The following is a 19,796-nucleotide window of genomic DNA, read 5'->3' as shown; positions in this document are numbered from 1 at the left end:
TATATAAACTAGGTTAACAAAACCTCTGAGGGAAAAAAAAAGAAAGAAAAAACATACAAAGAAATACATGTTTTTCATTTAGGGATTTAAATTTTAGGTCACTTGACTGGTACCTGCCCCTTGATAGTCAGATGAATTGGAGTGAGGAGCTGTTAAATAAGCTCTCTGCTTCCATGCATCTGAGCATGGATAGAAGAAACACATGTCTGAAGGTGACTGTAAGATGTAAATGAGGTTTTTAAGGACATCTGATGTATTAGTACTAGCACTCTCTAGCATCTTGTAAAGCTTTCATAAAGCTGCTGTGTAACTAATACAGTATTCACTGGTGTAACAGCTGAGCTCAAACCATGATTTGGTGCAGCCTCTTAATTTCAAAGAATTTTGCCTCAAAAATTGAGCCCAACTAATAGAAATAGGCCATGAGGAAAAAGCGGAAACAAAAAGAGTAGACCTTAAAAGTGCCTATAGGCCTCAACTAATTCCCTGTGTCCCAGATGCTGTACAAAACCAGAGTAAGATTGTCCCTCTTAAGAAAAACAAAACAAAACAAAACAAACAAAAAAAAAAAAAACCACAAAACCGTATTTTGTGAGTACCTTACTTCCTAGGTGGGAAAAATACAGAGATGTAAAATTATGATAGAATATCTGGAACAAAATGAGGAATAGCAATCAAGACTGAGTCCAAGTTTAATATTCTGTTCATTAGATGAAGAGTGCTTCAGACAGAGCAAGTGAGAGTAATCAAACAGTGAAAGAGACTTCAGATCAAAAGTCCATTAATGATGAAATCTAAAGAATAGGCAGCATAAGTTTGAAGATGCACTAAACAATATACAATGTGTACCATGCAAATTGCCTTGAACCCTCTATGAAAAGTAGTGAGCTTTTTTGAAGAAGAAAAATGAATATGCTTTAGAAAGATAATGACATGCCTATATATCACTGAAACAGGAGGCAGAACAGAAAACAAATTAATGATTATTTGTAAACCTAATAAGGGAATGTCAAGGACAGCTAGTGCACCAGGCAGTACATGAATGTGAATGATAAAAGAGAAAGCAAACAGTTGTTAAGAAAAGTACAGGAGAATTACTGTGTCATTAAAATAAATTATAAGGAGGTCTTATGATTAACAGAAGGACTAACCACTTGTATTTTCCTAATATCCAGGGATGTTTATCAAAAACCTTAATGATATAATTTACTATTGTCAAATAAGGACCTTTTAGAGGGTGAGAGTATAAAAACAACAGAACAGGTTTGGAACTGAACAAAATATCTTGTGTGGATCTGAGTTGCCTGTGAACGTGGCTGAGTATGGTATTTACCTGTGCCTGTACACAAAAGGTTGAGATGAGCTTTTATGGGTGGGGGCGGGGGAGGGAGGAGGGGGAGGGCGGGTATCTTCCTGGAATGCTAACCTTAAGCTGCACCTAGTTTTAGGAGACTTTTTTTTGAGCTGTGGCTGAGTCATTATTCTGCGATAAAAAAAATTGCGCTACTGTTCATGGTTGAACCACACAGATCTTGTGTCTCTCAAGTTTCTTAGAAGAGGGAAAGTGCAAGAGGTGATCACTTAAGCTGGACATTGTATATGCCCCTTATTCCCTTTGTTTCACAAGGTTGAAAAGCCTTTGGTTGCGAATTCTTGCTGTTGTGACTGTTGGAGTGTTTCCCAAAGGAATACCTCTGCTTTAGGGAAAACATTTCTCCATAACTGCAACTTTTTGAAGGAGTATCTTTTAAAAAGGCGTTCTTTAGGAATATAAGGAAAAAGCAGTGTTTGAGAAACATTGCATTGTACCCTTACTGGAGATGAATATTTTGCTTTTCCCCTATTTAAAAACCCAAAGTTTGTAAACTTTTTAACTTACACTGTAAAATAAATCTTTAATAACAGAGTAAGAGAGTTCTTGCAATTTATCTGTCTGCAGCACTAAGTTTCAACTGACTCTAGTTATAGCCTAATGAAATTCAAATATCTGGACTGAAGGTTAGAAGGGGGATGACACATGAGGCTGATATTAATAATGCATGTGAGCAAATATACTTGCAGTAGCAGTTCCAACCGTGTGGAACAAGTTACAAAGAGAGGTCTGTCTCAAAATGACCTGTACTAGAAAACAGAATTGAAACTCAAGATCTGTAGTTTCAAAACAGAGCTTTCCTGTCCGCTGAGCTCCCTTCTGATAAAAGCCATCCCCTACTGCGCAGCAAATGCCCAAATCATTTCATAACAATCTGGCCAAATAAGCAGTTACAGATTTGCTCCTCCTGATACTGTCAACCCCATCAAATGTGATGTGGAACTGAATTAGTATCTATGCTCGATCATTTGTCACAGTGGAAATAACAAGTTTTGGTCCCAGTTTGGTGACAAAGCAGTAACAAAGTATGTGGGCTAAATTACCTCGTGTGAGGAAAATTGCAACTGCCTCATGTTTTGCACTTTCCTAACAAGTAGAAGATCTTGGTAGTTCCATTAATTGGGTATAGGTTTTTGCCTTGCTAAGTGCTTGTGAAGACCAAGTGTGTTCCTGTAGTGTATTCCATTAACAATAAGAGTTTCCTTTCAAATAGTGGCTTTTAGCTTTCTGCACTGTTCATCTTGAAGTCTGACAACCTGGAAAGGAAACAATCTTTTCTGTCATCTTCTCTTGAAAATCCAAGAAAAATGAATGCATTAGATAATGCTTATGTCTTACATGATTGTTTTTGTCAGACTCTGGATACACCCATGCTATTTTCTGGTACAGGCAGGTTTTGATTGAATATTCAGCTTAGGAAGGATTCATTGGTTGAACATGTTCAAATCTTCTTGAGCCCCACCCCCATTTGTTGCTGTCAGCTTTTCTTCTAAATACCTGATGATTATCTTATCTCATATTGTGAATTAAATTAAGCTGGTAATTTAGGAAGTCCTGTATTGATGCACACTTGAAATGTTGAAGTGCTTCAGTGGTTTAGAGAGAGACCGCAGCTGAGGCAAACCTAGAAGTTAAGGAATGATCTACATTGATTGGCAAACATTTATAAACCAGCCTCAATTGCTACAAAACTTTATGAAGTGACAAAAGTAGTGATAACACAGATAACACTGGAACAGGGAATTTACTCACTCCGGTCAGCCGAGGATCCGTAAGATTTAGATGCCTGTAGTCAAACTGATCATAAACATATCCTGTCCTTATTTGTAGTAAAAACAACTTCCAGTGTGACATCCTCCCTGTGGTTTTATCTATTTCCTTTGTTGTTCAGCAAATTTCGGAAGTCTCTCTGTCTTTCTACATCATCCCCCATACTTATTTGGCAGTGTCTGCTGTGCCAGAAGGGGCATAGCTCTGAGTAGTCTCACTCCCATGTTCTATGGTGCTTTGCTTGGGAGAGCAAAAGAACGAGCAGTGTCACCTCTTACACTTTGAGGTACATGACTTCAGAAATACTCCTATTTATTCACTTGGTGCTCCTGGTATGGACTGGTGGAAAATTATTTGCCTTTTGGACAGAAAGCATGTCAAACGTTGAATCTGTGGTGTTCCCTCTGATTTTATTTGGCTGTTCAACGATGACCACAAGATGTGTGGCCCCGTGAATGTAAATACTCTTTCTTTAAGCTAGATGTATAATTTCTCTATGATTTCCAATGGCATAAGATCCTGTGAAGACCCCAGAAAAGTCTTACAACAAGTATCTTGGTCTGCTCTGTGTACTGCTTCTCTAGTGTGCTTCAAGCATCAGCGAGGCTGTGGCACAGACTCTGTTTTGGTTGCTAACATGCATTTAAAGGTGTTGCTCCTCTTTAAGGGAAAGATGCTATCTGGCTTGCCCAAAGGCAAGGATCAAGCAGGGACTAGCATCTGGAGGAGTTCAGTCCACCAACAAACAGTTCTTTTCATTTAAAAAAGACCTATGTCCTCATGGTCTTTCTTAGCAGCCTTCTGCCAGCAGACTTCAGCATGTTTCTTGCCCTCTGGGGAGCTATGAATAGGCAGCTATATCACTGCAGTTAGCATGGTGTTGTGCCGAGATCATAAATGCTGCTGAGAGGAAGCCTTTAAAGCTCAAGTGAAGTAATTCAGTATTGCTAGCCAAATTTTGGGAGCCCGGCTGGCTCGAACCCAGCCCAGCACATGGGCAGAGCGAGGGTGGGTTAGCCCACGAGGCATTACAGAGGTGTGGTATTTTCTGTAGCGGATGCAGTTTACAGGGATGAGGGAGCGGCGCTCACCTGGGATGTGGCTGACATAGAAGCCTGTAGGTTTCAGCGGTTTCTGAACTATTTTGCACTGCATTAGTCACTCTTGATGTTGTATTCTCATTTTTCTTTGTTGACTTGCTTCATTACTCTTCCTTTTTGCTGACAGTTTAAGTCCTGCTTTAGCTCAGAGAATGGAAACAAATTTTGAATTCTTAATGTGTAGTTTCATAAACTGAGAAGCAAGCCCTGGGGTATAGCTCACAAAATAAGTCTTTAAAGATTTCTCTTCTGCTGCCCTGCTGCACTCCTTGCTCTGCATGCTTATTTCACTTCTGAACTTGAAGCATCATTATCACGAAAGTGAATTTCAGTGTTTATGATAAATATTTCTGTGAAAATTACAGCTCAATAGTAATCCCAATAGAAGATGGACTGTTAAGGATTGTTAGGAAAGGAACAGAGAACAAAACAGGACACGATGCATTAATCCATGCTTTGCCTGCATCTTGTTGAATCTCATACATAACACTACCTTCTGTCCTTTCAGGAAGCGGTAACGCCTCTGAAATAGGCTCAGAGAAGGACAACAAACTGTAAAACTATGGATTAGCAGAGTTCCTCAGCTGGAAAGAGATGACAGATGGGGTAATGTGATATAAGCCTTCCAAATAAAGAGATTTCAAGAGAGGGAAGAGAGTAAAAGAGCAGGGAAAGGGGTTGAATTTAGAGGGGAAAAAGCACTTGCTGGGGCAGGAGCTCCTGTTTCCGTTGCTGGCTGTTTGCAGATCCTGGCAAAGACTGACTCTTCTCCCTTGGCTACATGAAATACAAAGAGGAAAAGAACCCAATTGTTAGTGATGGGTTCAGGGCAAGTGTTTTTTAACCAGTTATTTTTTATAATTGAGCTCAATTTGAAAATACTTTTTCTCCTTGTGATGACTCTTCCAGACAAGAAAAACGGGAACTCTCAATGATTATTTTTTTCTGTTTGGTGGCATTTTGTTGCATAAAAGGAATTCTGAAATAACAGTTCCAGGCTGACAGCTTAAAAAACAAGCAGTTTAATCATAAAAATAAACCAACTACATACTGGCAAAAAAAAAAAGACAAAATTTAAATTGGGTTAACTAGTTACTATAGCCTCAAGCATCTACATCAACTAGTTTGATAATTACTTTTCTGCTTGTCGGAAATGAGAAATGCTAAAGGCAAACTCAATTCCATGTTACACACAAGCACAAGTTCCACATTTATACTTGCTCACATGCTGACAATGCACTCCAGAAAAATTAATGATGCCACACACTAATAGCAAATGCCTAATTTAAAAACATTCTTTAAAAGACGAGTTGGCCTTGAGAGTATTTTGTTTGCTTAAAAGGGGCAGGAAGCAAAACAATTTTGGGTTACACTTCTTAATTCTCCTCTGAGAAGCAATGCTGAGAAACTAGTTTTTCCACTCAGCTTCAAATTAAACTTTTCCCTTGGTCTCAGAGAACATACTGGAGTCATGTCTTATATTTGCATTTATAACTAGCTCAACAAGTTTCAGCATATCCCATTTCTGTTCCTCTCCACAGCAGATACAGCCCATGCCTTACACAAGTCTACCTGGTAACTTTGATTTTCACAAACATTCCTAAAGAACTAAATATATATATATATATGTATGTAGCTATAAATATTTTTTTCTCCCCTCTAACAACTTTAAGGAAGGAAGGCAGCACCTTGCTAGAAAATAAGCTAATGACAAAACCAGAGCTGGGTAATAATGCCTAGTGACATGTGGCAAATACGTAAATGTACTTTTTTTTTTCCTTCTCAGGGCAGGACTGTATCTCCAGCTTTGAATTCCTATCCAGTCCTAAGGAAATCCTGTTGCATTACTGACAGCTGATGCATCAAGTGAAGTTTGGTAACAAGACAATGTTTTCAGTAGCATCAAAACTGCTTGTAGGAAGAGATTCTTAACGTTTGTTGTGAAAGGCTGAAGATCGTGCAATGTTGTTCCATCACTAATGTTAAAAAGATAGGAGTCTGCCCACAGAGACCTGTGCTGCAGAGGCAAGACAGAACAGACACAACGCTGGGTGGGACTTGGAGAGTGTCGTGGGAAAGAGTAGGAGCTCCTAAATCAGTGATTCATGTTTGCTACTTATGCACGGTTGTTTTACTTAAAAAAAAAAAAAAAAAAAGCTTAATGCATTAATAACTATAATCACTTATTAAATAACTGAGTGGTCAAATTTGATCTGTTTGTCTATGAAATTAACAATTGCATTCAATGGCATACTTGTCTGTAGCTAGGAAATATTTGTGTTTTACACTCCTTGATTTATTGGATCTGGAAGATAATTTAAACGAAACTATGGTAGCTTAGTTTGTAGCATTAGTTGTTAATAAGACGTTAGAAATAATATTGCTAATTACAGGCTAAGAAAATGATATTAAGATTTAAAATAAGAATTCAGAATAGGCTATAATTTGGATCTTATATATTCTGAAAATTGACATGCAGTCTCTGTGGGTTTTTGGCTCAAACAGTAAGAGATTTGAGTTTTATCTTGGTCAGAAACTCAAACTGTGCTGAGAAAGAGTGGGAGGGAAAAGAGGATCATATGTTTGGACTGAAATCTTGTTTATGTAGATTTCAGTCACAAGTGGTGAATCTCGCTGTTTATCCATACACAGGCACTTGCTCTCTGTACATGTAGGTGAAAGAGTCAAGGCTTGCTTTATCCATTTCTACTGTACGTAAGAGAAGGAATTTAGTACACAGACAATTCAAAGATTCATGGACAATGTGGATGAAGTTGGGTGAAGTGATTCCCACCAATTACTTGTTCAAAGAGGAAAATAAAAGGGTGGAGGAATCCGCAAAAGAAACAGCTTGACGGAAAAAAAGGGGGCAGAAGGATGGAGGGAGCCTCAAGGAACATTATTTTTCAAGAAGGATGTGGCATATTAATCTATTGGATGAACTACAAAATCCATTATTTGTTCAGTTGAAATGAATTGTTAAAGCTTAAAGGAAGCTGGAACAGATTAATTTTTCTAATGATGCAAATATCAAATATTCTAATTACCTGGATGTGAATAAAGCAGTACTTTTGCTCAGTAACATTAACAAATAAAGGAAAAAAAAATCTTCAAAGTTTGCATCATTTTGCTAAATTAATTCAGAGCTGGGAAACAGAACCTCTGAACTTTGGTCTTGCCTCTATCATGACCAATTCCACTTTGCACTAATGCAGTTTTTATGAAATCATGTGGACTTACTGTTTCATGTGTGTAGCTTGTCTAACTTTGTATCAAGAGAACTTGAGTCATACTGAACATACTTACACAAAGAAATAGTCTCTCAAGCCAGTTCAAGTTCAGAAAGTGTGCTGAATAATTTCACAGGGCAGTAGTAGTCATGGAAAGGTTTTCTGATATGCTTTGAACAGCTACCAGTTTAGGCAGTCAGTTTCCAATGCAAGATTTGAAACTGTGTTGAGCATCTAGACTTCTTACATGGTATATGTGAGAAGTTGGACGTATCTGGTTGCGATACTGTGATGGTGCGCATTGTACAGGCAGCGTATTTCTGAACTTGCCCAAGAGAAATGCTGAGGGTAGGAATGAATCTTTAAACATGGGTAAAACTGAAATTTAGATGCACTTTCCACGTCCTTATGGAGGATGCACTTTCACCTTGTGCTGAACAAACCAGGCTTGTTTCTATTTCTCCACTGGATTGAGAGGTTCAGTCACCTTTCCCCCTGCATAGCTCACCAAACATAACTCACTGGTGAGTACACTTATGTAAGGTGTGAAGTCAATGTGCAAATTTCTTCACGAGGGTAGTTTACTTTGTTTGTTTTTGTTCTCGCTGTCCTTAGAGGAGCACTCTAAACCATTTTGCTGAGGTAGTCTGGGATTTTTTTAACTCTCAAATTTAATTTTGTTATGAACAGTGGAGCAGCATCAAAGATTAATTGGACCAAATGCATATTACTCTCCTTACTCAGGGAAGTGTTCTAATTATTAAGTATAGGTCCCTCCATTTCCTACTTCAAGGATTACTTATTAGTATTATTGAAACTATTCAATGTGAAATGAAATGCATTCTTTCAATGCAAACCTGCGTAGCTACTAAATGACAAAGTGACTAGAGCTTTCTGCCTCTTACCCATTGCTTCTTCAATAATTATTAGACATTGTAATAGCTTTAATAAGAGGTCTAGAGACTAACTCTATCTTAGAAATCCATTGTTCAGTTTTCCAGCTGACTTCCCAGTCTGAAGGTCTTTATTTCAGTCTCCTCTACCAGAGGATAATGTTGGTTCTGCAGTGTCAGGATGAAACCAGTTCTCACGTTTGTTCAGCTGTGTCCTTGCTGAAAGAAAACTGTGGGTGAAATATCTATCAAATTAGATTTCTCAAGAATGAAGTAGAGAAATTAGGCTCGGTTCATGCCAAACAGAACAACAGATGACAGGCTGCACAGATCTGGAAAGAGGAAGCACTTCTCACCATATGTTTAAAAACAACAGCAACAAAAACAAAGCAAACAACAACAACAAAAAGAAAACAAAACAACAGAGAAGAATACACAAACAAAACCCCCCAAAAAACTACCAATGAAAACTCCGCAGGTGCCTAATATAATTTGCTATCAAAGACTAGGACACTAATAGCTAGAATTTCTTTCAAAGTAAACACTGTTCATGTGGGGATTTTCAGGTGCAGAGCTACAGACTGCTTTATTCAGTGTACACACAAATTTAAGAATTACACACACAAATTTAAGCATTACACACACAAATTTAAGCATTATGGATTTTTTTTTGTTTTCCTGTGGACATTTTGTGACTGGAAACAAAGGGGAATTAGTGACTACTCTGGAGATTCAGCCCAAGTAACTAGTTCTTAAGATATCATAACTTCACTGCTGGAAGAGGAAGTGTTTTATGCTGTTGTTATTACTATTTTTTCTTCTGTATGGTACATTGAATTTCTCCAGGCTTCTGACCTGCCATATAAGGGCTTTATTCTTCACATGCTTAGGGAGATAACATTTTACATAGTGGCTTTCAAGTATACCATGTAGAGTTACTGAAAACTGCTCATCGTGCAGACGGCAGTTTTTTGACTTTTTTGGTAATGTTTTTGTGGAAATAATATTACTGATTCATATTTTTTTCTTCAAATGTCACAAGGGAGAAAAAAATCAATGCAGCAAATATGCAAAATTTGCATGAAATTTCAACTTCACTTAAGAGATCCAAGGGCATGAAAAGTCATTGTGATTAAAAAAAATTTGGATCTTTCCAAATATATTAATGATGAGAGTTAAAAATATTATTTGTCCCCTAAATTTCTTACCTTCAAAATAAATGAATTAATGCATTTATGATGCAGTAGACGTGCTGTTTTATTAATTAGTATACAAGAAATTGTTAGGTTAGATGATTATATTCAATTAAGTATAATGAATGTAATTAATATAGATTCTGGTTTTAGGTGGTGGAGTTAATAGTGCCATTAAATGCTTCTATTATGGTGATACATATTGTTGTATCAGGAAACAAAGTTTAAAATGAAAACAAGTCTCTTTTCCTTGTTCTGTATATGCAGAATAGCTTACATTTCTTTTGTAAATTGTCCAAACCCATATTGAAATGCATTCTAAAATTTTGCAATGTATCCTTTAAAATATTTAATTACCGTGCTGTTACAGAGTACTAGTCACAGTATGAAGATTGTACTTAGTTCAAATCATGGAGAATTTACTTCTTAAATACCTCATGTTAGCTACATTCATGTGTCTCTTAAGTGTAGAAAGTGACCAATAAGCCACAGCAGAGGAAGTGGCTCCACTTAAGAGTTTCCTCTGGTTGGCTGTGTCTCTTTTGTTCTTGCTCTTCTGCTGAGAGGTGGTGATGGGGCTGGAAAAATGTTTCTCAAGGATTCACAGAGGGTGCTCTTATGCATCAGAACTCCCAAGCCACCACACAAAGGAGAAGCTTTTGACAAACCAGCTTGGAAAGTTATTTAATTTCTTTAGCCATGTTTGAATTAGATGAAATTAAATTTTGCAGTGTAACTATATGTTGACATACATGGTTCTTTTCAGGCTTTGTATACTTGATGCACAATGGAATATAGGAGTCTTGGATGTAATGTTCCCACTTCCCTCTGATGCAAGTCATAGTCTTAGGAAATATTACTCTATGTTAATCCAGTATCAGAGAATACTCTTAGCAGATAGGTCCTTCCAAAAAATGCACTGATGATAGTCCTAGAGAGAGAGATTTGGCGCAACACTGCTCCTTCTTATATTAAAAAGCAGTATAGTACTTCTTTTATGAAAAAGTAAAAAATAGTTGAGCATCCGAACACTTGCATTTAGGAACATATAAATTGTAATTTAAGGAGGTAACTACATAGACTTGTTGAAATGGGATAAAAGTTTCAAGTCCTAAAGAAGCATACTAGCCAGCCATAAAAGACCATTTGTTTTCACAAAGTGATTAGTGCTGCAAATAACCTATAGTTTTGTTGTGGTAACAATGCAGACCAAACAATTTTAGACTGTTTCCACTTGTTTGGCATTTTTAAAAGAAGTATTCTGGCTTTTTCTGCTCTATAGCTGATGGTACTGCATCTCTTATCACTATTACATTAAAGTAAATCCTATATGGTTTAAAACTAAACCTAAACCTAAAATTGACCTGTTACCATGCTGATATACGAGCTTTGGATTGAACAACATCTGTTCTGAATATGCATTTTGTAAGGGAATACAGTTTCTTCTAGATTCACTTCAAAGTGACATTTGACTATTTTTTTTTCTTGCTTTGCTATGTGAGAATGAAATTTCAGCCTCTGCCAGACGGATTTTCCCACAGTTGTTACCAACTTGCAACACATTTCTGTGTTGTTGCTGCAGCTGTGGGTGTTCTGCAGCTGACTTGCTTAGATCTTAATGCAACCAGTTGGTTTAGTTTTTTGTGTGAATCTGAGGAAGGACAAAAAGCAGTTGCTTTTTGCTTTTCCTACTTATCGAATATTGATGCGTGAATGAGTCTCCAAAAGCAGTCCCTCCTCAAGTGAGCTTTTGCTAGAGAAGCTCTGTTTTGTTGTTGTTATTGCTTGTTTCTATCTTTTGAAAGATCCGTAGTGTGAGCTAATCACTTCATTTGTATGAGCTCTTTTCATAGCAAAGCCAGAAAGATATAGCCCTAAAGCAACTATTCTACATTTTGGTGCTACATCTGTTCCTTCTATCTCCTTGGTCTCCCAGCAGAGATTATCATTAGGTTTTTTTGTTTTTATTCTTTCCTTACTGCTGAGAAGCCCAAAACTATATGATAATGTTCTGTCTTCATATGCTGGAAAAAAAAAAGTGGCCAAAACGTGTATATGATTGTGCGAAACTTCTCAATATTGCACTAGCTGTACAAAAATATTCTGCTATAACATGGGCAGCTGAACTGAAGGAAGCAGAGATTCAAAGATACGACATATGCACATGCTTGTATGTGCTGCTACTTCTGTTTCTTTCCCACCTCAAACTGAGGGAGTTTGCAGCACAGAGATGAAGCTCAGCTTTATGCTTCACATCTGATATTCTTAAGCAAAACTAAAATAAAACAAAATGATAGTGAACAGTCTTGTTTAATGGCATGTATTTCTCTGCTATATCCTAGGTTTTGTAAACATATACTTTTTTGCCTGCTTGGTTTTGTTTGAAATAAGGCTGGAAGTTCTTTGCAATATCAAGTCCAGCCTAGATAATTTCATTAAAAATATGATAAACTTATAACTATAGCAAAGGACTTTACTGTTAGGGAGGTATGGTGAAAAACTATTAAATTCCTGTGCAAAATTAATAGACAACACAAAAATACTGTAAAAAGAAAGGACATTATTTATGAAACCTATCTTTCATGCGGAAATGAAGTTTTATAACACTGGATAATGGGGATGCTTGTGTCTTTGTTTTTCTTCAGTCATATGAACCACAGGAAATGCAGAGTTCTCTTACTGACAAATACTCAGTATCAGATGAATATAGCCCCAATTATTGTAGAAAATTTAACTTAAATTAATAGTATGTAATTGTGACCATGAATGAATTTTTTATACTGTTCTAACAAAGATGTAGATTTCTAAAATTTTTCCTCAACTATATGTATTTTTCCCCAAAGATATTCTCTCCTCTTGTAGATTTGAAAGCAATTATGGTGAACTTTCAACAGTTTCTGTCACAAGTGCCAGTCCTTTGTACTTCACAATTGGCTTTTGCTTCTTTTTCTTTGCAGAAATGGAACTGAAACACATCAGTTACCCTGCAAGTTGTAATTCTATATGATTTTCTCCCCAGTTGAGTTTTGAGACTTATGAAACTGAACAATTTACTACTTTAATACGATAGTTTATGAACTTTTTTTGGAGTGGTAGTGCTTAGGTCCGCAATGAAATCAGATCAAATGGCATGTGATGCAGATATGCGTACACAGAGGAGTAAAAGAAAAACAATAAGCTGATTTTGGAATGAAGTCCAGCTGTAGTACTGACCAACTTAAAAAGGGTTTGAGTTAAATGCCACACAAGTCTGCATGGCTGAGGAAATGCTACAAAGTGAAGTAGAACAGGAAAGAAATCAGAAGTAGTTTAATGACCCAAGTGCTTGACACTAAGACGGTGAAAGTAATGTAAAATGCATTAAATCGTGTTTGAGACATGATTTTCTTTGAAACTACTTGGAGTGTCAGAAGGGGAGTCTTGCATTTTAAAGAACTTCCTGTTTGCCTTTGACACTGCTGCAATAAAATTGAAAAAAAAAGTTTTTCTCTGAAATTCAGTATGGTTTCTGCAGTATCTTGTCAGTTCTTCAGGTGGGGGATATGTATATGGGAGTTAGAGGAAGTGAAGTCTCTTGGTGTCCCTTTCAGCCACAAAACAAGACTTGTTCACTGTAGATGTCTGGAAGCTTGGAACTCATTTTTCTGTCTTCACAGATGATAGCAAAAATCTCTATTGGTGGAGTCTACAGGCTGCAGACAAACCTTGAGGAAGGTCTCCTATAGCAGCATGAAAGGTTTGTGTGTTCATCTGCCTGTTTCTACATCTATCTTTTATGATGTCGACTATCTCTGAACTGAGAAGAGATGAAAAAGAGATTTCATTAGAGGAAGGGATGGAATAAGATGGGAGGTAGAAGAGGATAGGAAAAGCATACATTTGCATGCAATGAAACTTCAGTATCAAAGGGTCACTGCAACCTTTAAAAGGGGGGTTTTGAATAGCTTAGGCTCCTTACAGTTCATATGAAAAGAGATTTTTCAGAGGTGATGTAGACTTTATTCAGGCTGAGGAAAGAAGCTCAAGAAGCTAAGCTAATGCACCAGCTTAATATACTCATCTTGAGTCTGGACAGTATTGGCAGTTTGGCTGCAGTGCTGGGCCTGCTTCAGCAATGGACCCAGTGGCTAGTGGTTTCCTGTGTTATCACCAGTGGCTGTCATAGTACTGATGTTCAGACAAATACTTCAAGCAGTGATGTGGGCATCTCCTTTGTACTTCCCTAGGCTGCTGCCCAGAGACCATTAGTACATGACTGGGAAGAGAAGGACTTGGCTGTGAGTAGGCTTATACCTTGAACAGAATGCCGTTAAACAGCTGTTTATTTCCAGAGTCTTCATGGGTAACTCTGAATGTATTCCTCCTGTCATGAAAGTATAGCTACTTACAATCTTGCATCTAGGGGGAGAGTAGGAGTTGCATACTGTCATTTAAGTGCCCCTTTTTACTGCCTTGCCCTTCTTAGTGAAAATGTCATTTAAATTTTAAATTATAACATTAGCAAAATCTTATTAAATTTAATATGGTTTAAATTAAAATAAAATTGCTAAAAACTTCAAGTTGCACAGAAAAAAAACGCATAATAAAAAATTAAAATGAGAAAAGTCCTCAGGGAGGAGGGCCATCATAACCCTCTTTCATTCTCTTCTGCCCGACTTCTCCCAAATGACTATACTGTATGCAGTCAAATTCTTTAAGAACTCATGCACTTGAAAGAGGAAAAGACTCTTCTGTATGCCAATAACTGCAAAAGCATGTAATTGTAAATGAAGAAATTGATATGTAAAGGTTCAATGATTTGTTCAAGGAGCAAATGAAGCTGGCATTAGTCATTATGTGTTGTTGCTTATGTGCATGGAACTGGACATACCTATATGGTGTATATTCTCTTAAACAGATTGATAGCTAGACATATTTAACTTGAACAGTTGCAAGTGAAATATTTTGTATTTTAGGTTTTTGTGAAAATCTGCATGTCACAGACTTCTAGGAATGCAAGCATAAGATAATCCTTCTTCAGAATTAGTCATAACGATTGTAAAGAGATCTGAATTTTTACATTGCTCCTGCCCCTGTTGTGTTTCTGGTGGATAAGCTGATAGTTTCAGTTTTCGAAGATGTCAAGCAAGCACTTTTTTTATACCAATGGGTAACAGCAGTTGTTCTCTGGTAGCAATTATCTTTCACAGTCTACAAAGGCTTGATGTGCCATTAACTAATCTTCTTGAGGTGAAAACTTCTTGTCCTTTTGTCTAAAGCTTTGAGTATTTTAAAGAAAAATTCTCTAGCCATCCATTACAATGAAAAAATACTTTGTCAGCATTCTGTGATGTGCTTCGATTACCAGTTACCTTATGACTGCATTAACATCAGTATAATTTTTTGAAAACATATTTAAGGTTCTGCCTTTCAAATCCTGCTCATTTTTTTTAAAAAAAAAAAGTGTAGCAGCATAATGAAGGTTTGGCATGCATTTTGATGCAGTTAGGCTTATGCATTCTCACCATCCAAGGTATTGGCTTTACAAGGGATTTGCACCCAATTTCACCACAGATATATAATGTGTATAGAAGCATATAGCTATTTGTGATGGACTACATCAGGACTGTGGGTAAATAGTTCTTATGCTTTGATATGCATGTTTATGTCCCCAGTAAAATTACTTTTAAGCAACATATGGAGAAAGCATGTTACCATGAGTCGAAGTATTTAAAATAGTCTTATTATTTAGTTCAAAAATACTCATTTCAGTATATCTCCTGTAGCCTCCCTGTTTCATAAGTGTTGTGGATTTGACTTTAAAGCAGTACAGTGATAAAATATTTCTCAGAACAGAAAGGGCAAGGTTTGGGGAATATGATACTTAAGCTTAAGAATTAAGATGAACATAGACAGTAACTTGAGGTCAGGAGTTTTCAAAAGGCATTCAGAATTAGAAAAGGGATGAGTAAGAGTTAGAAAATGAGAGAATTATTCAATTCAGTAACATGATAAAAGATTTTTCAGTATAAATTATGCTCATGTAGCAGGCTCAGTACACTTAAATTTTAACTTTTATTTTTGTTTCCTTTTGTACTGCAGTACATTGTATAACATATAGGACTAGTGCATAGATGGTTTTTACTGGCTCAAACGAAGCTGAGTCCAATAGCAATGACAAGAAGAAAGCCCAGAGATTTCCTTTTAAAACCAAGTCTTTGGTGTAAACTAGGGACAGAGAATAAGAAAGGTATCAAATACTGTGAATAAAAACTCATTAATTTAGCAATAAATAAAAGCAACTATTTAAATATTCATTAAAATCAGTCACTACTTTACAGAAGTATGATAGAGCAACTCTAGCCATACCTCTAGATACCTCTTAAAACCTGAATCACCAATCACCTTCTCAGTATTACTATGGCAATAGAAATGAAAACGTATAGCATGCCATACAACACTATTTATTATACTGAGATGTGTGAGAAGGATATGGAATTGGATATGGCACCACAGCAGGATTTTCCTGGAATCTGAAAATTGCACTTGATCATTTGCTGTTAGAAGCTGGGCACTGGCCTATGTTTTTCTGAAGGTATTTCCATGCAAAACTTGGCACTGAATTAGTCCTTTCTAATTTGACCCTGCTCCATTAATCACTGTGTTATACCACTCCTTCAGGGGTGCTTATACACACCTTATACATTTTTTTTAGATTTTGTACCTTTGTGGCAATTATGTACCCTACATTCACCCAACTGAACTTGCAAAGCCTTGGATGTGCTCAATATTTTTGAGAGCAGCTCTCATCTCAAGTATGCGATTTGACTTCCAGTCTATGCTTAACAGTGTGTATGGCAAATAATCAAGGGGTCTCTGGTTGTTTCCAGGTATTAGAATTATGGTATCATTTACATTCATATCATATACATTGTGGATCAGTTAAAGGTCAACCAGGGGATCAGGCCCAGTCAGCGTGGGTTTATGAATGGTAGATCCTGTTTGACAAACCTGATTTCATTCTATGACAAGGTGACCCGCTTAGTGGATGAAGGCAAGCCTGTTGATGTGGTCTACCTGGACTTCAGTAAGGCCTTTGACACTGTTCCCCACAGCATCCTTGTGGAGAAGCTAGCTGCCCATGGTTTGGATGGGCATACATTCTGCTGGGTGAAACACTGGCTGGATGGCTGGGCCCAGAGAGTTGTGGTCAATGGAGTTAAATCCAGTTGGTGGCCAGTCACGAGCGGTGTCCCCCAGGGCTTGGTGCTGGGGCTTCTACTATTCAACATCTTTATCAATGATCTTGATGAGGGGATTGAGTGTACCCTCAGTAAGTTTGCAGACGACACCAAGTTGGGAGGGAGTGTTGATCTGCCAGAGGGTAGAAAAGCACTACAGGGGGACCTGGATAGACTGGATCAATGGGCCAAGGCAAACCATATGAGTTTCAACAGGGCCAAGTGTCGGGTCCTGCACTTTGGTCACAACAACCCCAGGCAACTGTACAGGCTTGGGGAGGAGTGGCTGGAAAGCTGCCTGACGGAAAGGGACCTTGGTGTGCTGATGGACAGTCGGCTGAATATGAGCCAGCAGTGTGCCCAGGTGGCCAAGAAGGCCAATGTCATCCTGGCTTGTATCAGGAATGGTGTGGCGAGCAGGACTAGGGAAGTAATCCTGCCCCTGCACTCAGCATTGGTGAGGCCTCACCTCGAGTACTGTGTTCAGTTTTGGGCGCCCCAGTACAGAAAGGACACTGAGGTGCTGGAGCAGGTCCAAAGAAGGGGAACAAGGCTTGTGAAGGGCTTGGAGAATATGCCCTTCAAGGAGTGACTAAAGGAACTGGGGCTGTTTAGTCGAGGGAGGAGGAGACTGAGGGGAGACCTTATTGCTCTCTTCAAATACCTGAAAGGTGATTGCAGTGAGAGCGGGGTTGGTCTCTTCTCAGTGGTGACAGGCAACAGGACAAGGGGAAATGGCCTCAAGTTGCGCCAGGGGAGGTTTAGGTTGGATATCAGGAAACACTTATTTGCAGAAAGGGTTGTGAAGCACTGGAACAGGCTCCCCAGGGAGGTGGTGGAGTCACCATCCCTGAATGTGTTTAAAAACCGTTTGGATGTGGTGCTCAGGGACATGATTTAGCGGTGGGTTGTTAGAGCAGTATGGTTAGGTTGCTACTGGACTTGAAGATCTTGAAGGTCCTTTCCAACCTGAGCAATTCAATGATTCTATGATTTAATGCTGTGATCTAATCCCTTCTGGTGAGTGCTGCCTCTCCCCTTCCTTTAAATATGCTTGAATATTTAAATTTACCACCAGGAGCCTCTTGTTTAAATTTGTGGAAATAGGCAGTCCAAACAAGTTCAGCTAGGAAATCCATCTCCTAGCTGAACTGTTGAGGGAATAAAAGACTTGGTTCTCATTTTGCAGTGCTATTTATTGTATGAATACAATGCTGTTCACTTCAACAGACCCATGAAGAATAACCATTACTCTCCAAGCACAGTATATTTCTTGATTTTAGGGAAGAGAGGTAAGAAAAAACGTATTCCAACTGGAGACCTACTCCCATGTAATTTTGCCCTTCTTTCATCTTAACACTAGCTAAGAAGTCCTTTCTTATTTGAAACATATACAAGGGTTTTATTTTGTAGAGACTCTTCATAACTTGTAAGCTTCCTTTCTCCTCCCTTACCCTCTTCCACTGATAATAGCACTGCATTCGGTTTATTATTCTCTCATTTGAGGAGTTTTTTTGATGCATATTTTTCTAAAGAAGTCTGAGATTGACCAATTTCACTGTTGATCCCTATACCTCTCTTATTTCTTTACCCAAGTAGCTAATGAGCTTTGTATGCAGAGGAGACAATTTGATAATTGCATCAAAATACGCCATTTCGCCAAACAAATCCACTGGTCTTACTCATTACTCTAAAGACTACTTAAGAAAGTCTGTTATTTGTAACTGTAAAGCTTCATCCATCTTCTATGCAGAAAGAAGTCTAAAACTAGAATCTGACCACTCATTTTAAGCTCTATCACTCTGATAAATGCAGGTGGTCTGGAATATCAATTTTGTCCTCATCATCCTTAATCATTATGGCTGCTTAATTGGTTCTTTTTATTTAAATGTCCCAACATTGTTTATCATCAGTTACTGTCTTGTTAATAACACCTGGTCTGATACACGCTGACATCTGTGCAATCGAATTTTCTGCCTACATATGAAATGCAAAGCTATGTAATGGTCTTTGATGAAGGGGATGAAACCTCACTACTGAAAAAAATAACTTGGAGAAACTGGTCTTGTGTCACTTACTTTAATAGCTATTTGACAGCCTTTTGGGATGTTGCAGTGGAGAGAACAGAAGCAGAGTTTGCCTTAGACTTTTCTGTTAACATCATTACGTTTTACTTTTCTTTACAGTACTGGAGAATTGGTGGATACTGAATTCTTGGCCCACAGCTTGAATATAGAAATTGCAAGTCTGAGAAAGGAAGTCTAGAACTGAAAATGCTTCCCTGCGGTACTGTGTGCTAAGAACAGAGATTTGGCACATTAATTAGAGAAGACTTTTTGTGAAGTAGTGCTTTTCTGGCTCAGATACTTTCTTGCATAGTGCTGTAAACCATATGGTTTGCTTCTACTTTTTGACCTTTTTTCCTGTGCTCATATACTCCTACCTTTCTTACTGAACATAAAGAGAAAAGATACTAATCTCCACTCATACCAGGTTATGATAAATCAGTACATGTTTGATAGGTAGGATTGGAGAAATGTCTCTTACTTAAACTATTTTACCTTTTTTCTGCTCTGTACCTATTATCTAAGAATGCTAGAAATGTCTTGAGCCCGGAACTTGGAGATATTTCTGCTGGTGCCCTCAAAGTGTACTATGGCCATGAATTTACGCATCAAATGGTGCTTGAGGTCTCAATGAGTAAATTTTGGCCTTGACCACTGACAGCTTTTCTTGTAGGTAGAACTTCATCCCTAGATGAAGAAACCAGAAATTGTAGTTTTATATCATTAGGAAAAAAAGGTTAAGTTTTCCACTAAACTGAAAGCATGTGTTTCCATGTCTTGGAAAATACTAAAATAGTGGAACGTACAATTATGTATGTAGGTTTTTAGGGCAATTTATAGAGAACATTCTATATCTCAAATGGAACCTTGAACAGTTGCAATCCTTTTACAGAGAAGTCCCAAGTTATGCACAGAAAAATACAAGAACTATTCAGAAGCAAAGAAATAGTGT

The 19,796-nt window shown here is 37.8% G+C and overlaps 1 long non-coding RNA gene across 10 annotated transcripts in view; it reads left to right on the top strand.

Annotated features, from left to right (window-relative positions):
• LOC110398570 overlaps positions 1-19,796 on the top strand; it is a 107,372-nt gene that overhangs the window by 17,089 nt on the left and 70,487 nt on the right. For 5 of the 10 annotated variants that reach the window (XR_002438471.1, XR_002438476.1, XR_002438472.1 and 2 more), the window contains exons 2-6: positions 4,751-4,848; positions 6,029-6,118; positions 13,215-13,294; positions 13,785-13,835; positions 18,965-19,064. This is a non-coding gene — a long non-coding RNA (uncharacterized LOC110398570). Of the gene's footprint in view, positions 1-4,750; positions 4,849-6,028; positions 6,119-13,214; positions 13,295-13,784; positions 13,901-18,964; positions 19,065-19,796 lie in introns of all 10 variants that reach the window. The other 5 variants (XR_002438474.1, XR_002438469.1, XR_002438470.1 and 2 more) reach the window with 4 other exon arrangements.

The sequence above is a fragment of the Numida meleagris genome, chromosome 4, assembly GCF_002078875.1.
Source record: "Numida meleagris isolate 19003 breed g44 Domestic line chromosome 4, NumMel1.0, whole genome shotgun sequence".
Taxonomy (NCBI): Eukaryota; Metazoa; Chordata; class Aves; order Galliformes; family Numididae; genus Numida; species Numida meleagris.
This window is presented reverse-complemented; position numbering and strand designations above follow the sequence as displayed.